The 6,571-nt window shown below is 39.8% G+C and overlaps 1 long non-coding RNA gene across 1 annotated transcript; it reads left to right on the top strand.

Annotated features, from left to right (window-relative positions):
* The first annotated feature begins 4,612 nt into the window (after window positions 1–4,612).
* Window positions 4,613–5,422, top strand: LOC131433151 (uncharacterized). Its single transcript, XR_009230029.1, has 3 exons — window positions 4,613–5,040; window positions 5,099–5,238; window positions 5,293–5,422. It is a non-coding gene; the product is annotated as an uncharacterized LOC131433151 (long non-coding RNA).
* Window positions 5,423–6,571: the final 1,149 nt, after the last annotated feature.

Below are 6,571 nucleotides of genomic sequence, written 5' to 3' on the forward strand. Positions count from 1 at the left end.
AAAGGTTATAAGCCTGTAGTTAGAATAAGCGGCAATAGTAAAATGATTCTATCGCAATTATCCACTGCCCATACATAATCGGATCGCGAAACGAGAATAAGCGACCGTTTGTTGCTTCAGAGAGAATCCCTACAGCAGCGTGCTAGCCGTTGATTCTCAGTCGGTTCACCGAGAGAAATTCGCTCTCGCACTAGTGTCTATTCTATGTTAAATGTACCATGCCGGTTTTTTTGTTGTTGCGATGATTTCCGATTCTCTTTGATGGCACCGATTTAATCGTGGAAGAGTTGCGAGTAAGCATTCTTTGATACGATAAAAGCCATCCTTGGGTAAAACTAGATGCGCGCGCTGACATAGCTAGGTATCCGTGTGAGCTAGGATCCCGCAATGAGATGGAAAGGGAAAACCGAGAATGTTGTGGTTAATGTTGCGCAACATTTACATTTGTTGTAAGGAAAATACTTGTATATATAGTTAAGATTTCGTTAAAATAAATCACTTGCATTTCACTGCAGTCAGGGGGAAATTGTTACTCATCCGAAAACCAGCCCAAGTGAAATTGATTTCAAGGTGGATAGACCGCTACGAGAGCTATCCGGCGGCGAAACAATTACACTAGGCTTCATACAGATATCCCTCAGTAACATTGGTGTCCTCCAGAGAGGACGAGAACTCACGTTATCAGCACGATAGAAGGCTTTCGTTAGCAACGAAAGGGATAGCTCGTGTACTAAACACAGCTAGAAACATGATGTTCACGACATATCGACCGAACCCCCATGGCAGTTGCCGTCTGTGTACGGCAGCTAATAAAAAAGAAGCCATGATCGCATGCGACGAATGCGATCGATGGTTCCATCTGAAGTGTGTGAAACTTTCAATTTCACCACCAGAGGAAGAAAGATGGATATGCCCTAAATGTTTAGACGCAGAAAGGGAACTTATTCAATTGAAAACTCAACAAAAACAATCGCTATATAAAGACGTCATCCAGGAAATACTTCGGGAAAATAGAATTGCGATGGAACAATTAATAAAATCCATGCAGGCAATTAAATCAGAAACTGAAGAGCCTGTACCAGGTACATCGGCAGCAGGAATAAAACCCACCAAACAAGAGCCCGATTGAACGGTTTATTTGAAACGACAAGTGCTTATGAGTTTGCCCAAATATGGAGGCACGGCCAAGGAATGGCCTAAATTCAAGAAAATATTCTTGGAAACAACCTAAAAGGGGTTGTTTAACAATCTGGAGAATCTCACTAGACTCCAGACTGTGTTGTACGGCAACGCAGAGAAAAGCGTGCGTCAACTAATGATGGATCCAAACAGTGTGGATCAAATAATAAAGAGACTAGAGGAAAATTTCGGAAGACCCGAACTAGTCTATAAAGATTTGATTAATATAAAAAAGGAAAATCGAAATCTGATAGCAGAGATATCCGATTCATTGGACAATCTCGTCTGCAACGTATCACTCTTAGACAGAGAAGAGTATCTAATAGACCACAGACTTGTGGATGACACGGTACGAAAGTTACCATATGGCTTACAAATAAAATGGCACGAGGACCAATACCAAGATGATACACCGATAAAAACACTATCGGATCTAAATGAATGGCTAAAGACGCATGCTAGAACTAGCAGGTTGATGATCGCATCACATAAAGAACCAGAGCGAAAATCAAAAATACATGTTAACATGCATCAAAGCAAGGATGCAGATAAATGCGTTATGTGTAGTGATGGTCATAAACTACCTGAATGCACCAAATTCAAAGTATTGAAACCAGAAGAAAGAAACAATCTGGCCTTCAAATCAGGACTATGTTTGAGCTGTCTTGTATTTAAGAATCATAAAATGCGAGGCTGTAGAGAAACCAAATGCTGCGGAATAGATGGATGCAACAAAAAGCATCACCCGTTACTACACAACAAACACACGAAAAAGAGGTACCAAAGGATGAAGAAATTCAAGAGGTGGAATTAAATAACCACCACGAACACACCAAACAAAACGTTTTCTACCAAATAGTACCTGTAACTTTGCGCAACGGGAATAAGAAAATTGATACGTATGCATTTTTGGATGTCGGTTCGTCACTCACGCTTCTCGACGAAAATACGGCTAGAGAACTAGAGCTACAAGGAAGGTCTGATCCACTAACACTTATATGGACACAAAATGTCACCAGAAATGAGGAGGAGAGCCGCAGGGTTCAACTTAAAATTCATGGCGAATCCAACAAGGAATTCACTATTAAGGATGTAAGGACGATCAGCAATCTTCAACTGCCTAAGCAATCAATGGATGTTAAAAAACTGCAGACTGAATATCCATATTTGAAGAATATTCCATTGAAAACCTATAAGAATGTACAACCGACAATTCTTATTGGACTGAGTCATAGTCATCTTTTCATTCCGTTTGTAAAACGGATTGGGAAAGCAAATGAACCGACAGCATTACGAACGAAACTAGGATGGTTCGTGTTATAAAACATTGGTCGTCGTGGAGAGGACATTCGTCTCTCTGCCCAAAGCGATAATAACCCACCAATCAATAATAAACGGTTCATTTACAAGAGGCAATAGTAAGAAAAAGCGGTGCACTCACCATTTATGTTGTCGTCAGTTTGCCAAAGTTCACTACCATCCTGGCCGTCTTACCGCTTGCTTTTATATTCCAACACGGTCGGAGCGATCGGGAGCGTGTCCAGAATGGGAGTTGACACGAAACGATGAGTATTTCCCGTTCAATCTTCTCAACCTCCAAACGCCGTGCCAATAAACCTCGGAACGTGCTCTCCGTGTATTCCAGATGCCCATTGGAAGGGTGTTTCACGTCCATCAATGGTTGCCTGATCCGTTGTCTGAGAGTTCGACTAAACCTCGGCAGGTGGAAGGTGGAGGTGTTGATTCCACGTTGTCTGGATTTCACGGACCTTGTCGTTCTCTCTTAAGTCGCCCTCTGTGATTCACGACAGTACGCCGGAGCAGTGCCAGCCAAAAAGTTACACTGGACTGTGTGGAACACGTTCGACACGTGACTCGTCTGCTTTCTTGCCCACGCGGCTTTTCGCTGCACCAATTTGCGACGAACTTCGTTTGCCAACTATCTGTTTTGCCATCAACTATTTTGGCATAAACTGACGAAAGAGAACGTTTCTCCAGAAAAGAAACACTGCCCGATGGCGAGCCTCCAACACACGCGGCACACCTCTTTTCTCTCGACCACTTTTTTCCGTCCGGCCGCTTGCCTGTTTTCCAAAAAAACTAACTTATGCGTTCTCTCCCTCCGTCCGGCCGGCGTACTCAAACACCCTCATTCTTGTTTACGGCCGTATCGTCTATTCGTACGAATGCATACTTTCGAACGTATGCGAATAAGCTATTCTTGTTTTCACTCGAATCGCACACGAATACGATTCGTGTGCTAAAAAGTGTTGCCCCATCGGTACACTTTTTCGAACCATTTCTAAGCAACAAGGAAGTGTCAGATGAGCAAAATAAACAAAAACAATCAATGTTACATTTTCATTAGCAGGCATTTTTATTTTAAAAAGATGATTCTACCTACTTTAACTCCCAGTTTGAAGCCATTATACGTTTTAATATGTTTAACCAATGGAATTTGTGATATGTTTTCCAGTTCATCGTGTTTCCCAATTTCGAGCGGAATGAAGCAAATAGAGGTTCACTGTCAGATACTTGCAAGAGAATGGAACAGCTGAAATCGGGAGGTTTCGTACGTCTGATTTTTAAGAGAGTTGAATCGGCGCGGCGAACTGTTTGAATGCTTTCAATTATTTTGATCTCGTCGCTCTATCGACCTTTCAGTTGATGACCACTTTGAATATGAGTGTTTCGAGGACAGATATAGCGTGAAGAATAAGTCGATGCCGTTCATGTATTCTACCTGTGTTCGATTCTCAATTCGGCACATGAGTTCAGAAATAAGGCACATAAGGTTTAGAAAGTCGAGGAATTTTTCTGCTTTGAACACTCAAGCTGATTGATGACAAGTATTCTGTAATTCAACCAAATTGATGAGATGAATGATATATCTACAGCGATTATTAAAGATACGGTAATGGTACCCCCATTCATCTCGGCGAGGGCATGTATAGGAACGCCGGACCCGACATCAAATTCATATCTTTGGCAACGATATTCCTCACCTATACATGCGCACCCCCGTAGCTCAGCCATAGCCGAAGCAGAGAAAAAGTCAACGCCGGAGAGCTCGGATCGGTCGGATCAGCCGAATGCGGAGAGCCCTTTTATGTTGCTGTGTAGCACTGTTGTAGTTGTCAAATGGTGCATAATTGACAAATGTAATCGACGAATTTTGTTTATCGGTAATACATATTCGATTTTTAGATGGATACTGTAATGCTAGGTTTAATGGCAGTGGAATACGAGAAAAGTGTTATTAAAAACAGACGTTCAAACTTACGAAAACGTAGCGACATTTTAGAGATGTCGGATTCAGAGTATGTAAACAGAATACTAACCAAAAAGCTGTACACTTTGTCCAACAGCTCGAGTTTCTTGCATAGTAATAGCTGTGCTTTATTGAATAATTGTTCTTATTTTAGGTTTATGCAAAATTTTCGATTAAATAAATCAGCATTCCAATACGTTCTGAATGAGATCGCAGATGAGTTTCCTCCTCAAAAGCAAGGCGGGATTTCGACAGAAGTAAAACTTGCGGCGTGTCTTCGATTCTTTGCAGAAGGTAGCTACCAACATGGCACTGGAAAAGACTTTGACGTGGCAATAGCGCAACCTACATTTTCGAAGATTCTTTCAAACATGCTTGTCGTTTTGGAGAGGAAAATCTGTTCAAAATGGATAAATATAGTAATGACAGCAGAAGAAATGATGGAAGCAAAACGGTTCTTTTTTGAGAAATCTGGAATATCTGGTGTAATTATGTGTGTCGATGGTACTCACATTAGAATAATTCCACCTACGAGCAATCGCAACCTTTTTTACAATCGAAAAGGATTCTACAGCTTGAACGTTATGATCGTAAGAGTTTTAAGAGTAGCTTGTATTGTATGACATAATATATGTTTACTATATTTAGATGTGTGACAACAGTCAGCGGATTCGTTTTGTTGATGCTAGTTATCAAGGATCAAACCATGACTCACATGTTTGGAGAATGAGTTCTGCTCGAAGTTACATGAACCAGTTGTACAGGGGAAAGAAATACAAAAATTTTGGGTACTGAAAGCTAAAATGAAGTACTCACACATGATAATTTTTACTAAATTCTAGGTGATGCTGGTTATCCTTCTGAGCCTTGGCTGTTAACCCCACACCGTGCACCAGAAGAAGGGAGCGCTGAAAGTAATTTCAATAGACGGCACAGCTTGGGAAGAGGCGAACAATCGGTGTATTAAAGCGAACAATCGGTGTATTAAAGAATAGATTTCGATGTATACTAGGTGCCCGCCAATTGCATTATTCGCCTTCAAAATCTTCTAAAATCATTAATGTTTGTTGTGCTTTACACAATATCTGCTTAACTTATCTTGACAATAGTTTACAGTAGGTTATGTATTTTGTAGTAATGTGAAAATAGATTAAAACAAAAATAATTAAAAAATCAATCGATTCGAATTTATTTCACATGACAAAATTTAACAAAAAAACAGGTTCATCTACTTCAAACATGCATACACAATGTTCATTTGAGTCGGATGGTTTATGAGAAACAATAACACATGTTAAAATTACACATTAATTAGTGTATTGTAAATATTTTATTTACAACTGACTCAGTTGTAGCTCAATTAACTGTTTCTTGACTTTAAGTTTTTCGAATGCGATTTTTTCCATCGCTAGGTTATGTCTTTTTTGCTCAAGTAGATTCTGTTCCTTCAGTTCTTTGAGTTCAGATAGTGTTTTAAAAACTTGCTTTGTATAATAAGCTATGTCACCAGTTTTTTTCGATTGTGTTCGAAAAATATCAACCATGTTCGAATGAAATTTCTCTTGCTGTTCTACTTGTTTTTCTAGCAAGTTCAAACTATTCGTTACTTGTCTCTTTTTTGGTCTTGATAACAGGGGATCTTCATCAAACGATTCTGTGGCTTCATCTGAACGATTTTCGATTGTTTCCAAATTGCAATCTTCCATAGCATCATTATTTTCGTCTGATGCTACTGGTATTCCAAAGGAAACCGCATCCTTAACACCTTCGATCGCAGCTGTTAGTCCGGCCAAATAAATTACTTTTTCTTCCAACGCTGTAAACTCAATAATTTTATTTTTGCCACCTCCTGGCTTAACATCAAACTTCGCAAAGCCTTTGGCAATATCTGGCTGATCGCTCAATGCGTCCACGAGCTTATCATACTGCCTTTTATTGGTGCTTTGTGTTTTGTATCTTTTTTCCCTATAAAAAGTTATTTCAATTTACAAATTAGCAATAGAATGCAAACAATACTTACATCGGAAAGGAAAGCTATTAAAACTCAATTAAACTGTTTTTCTATACACGCTATCAAGCATACGAACGACCTATTCGCAACATTTACCTGACGAATCGAAT

The sequence above is a fragment of the Malaya genurostris genome, chromosome 2, assembly GCF_030247185.1.
Source record: "Malaya genurostris strain Urasoe2022 chromosome 2, Malgen_1.1, whole genome shotgun sequence".
NCBI classification, from domain to species: domain Eukaryota; kingdom Metazoa; phylum Arthropoda; class Insecta; order Diptera; family Culicidae; genus Malaya; species Malaya genurostris.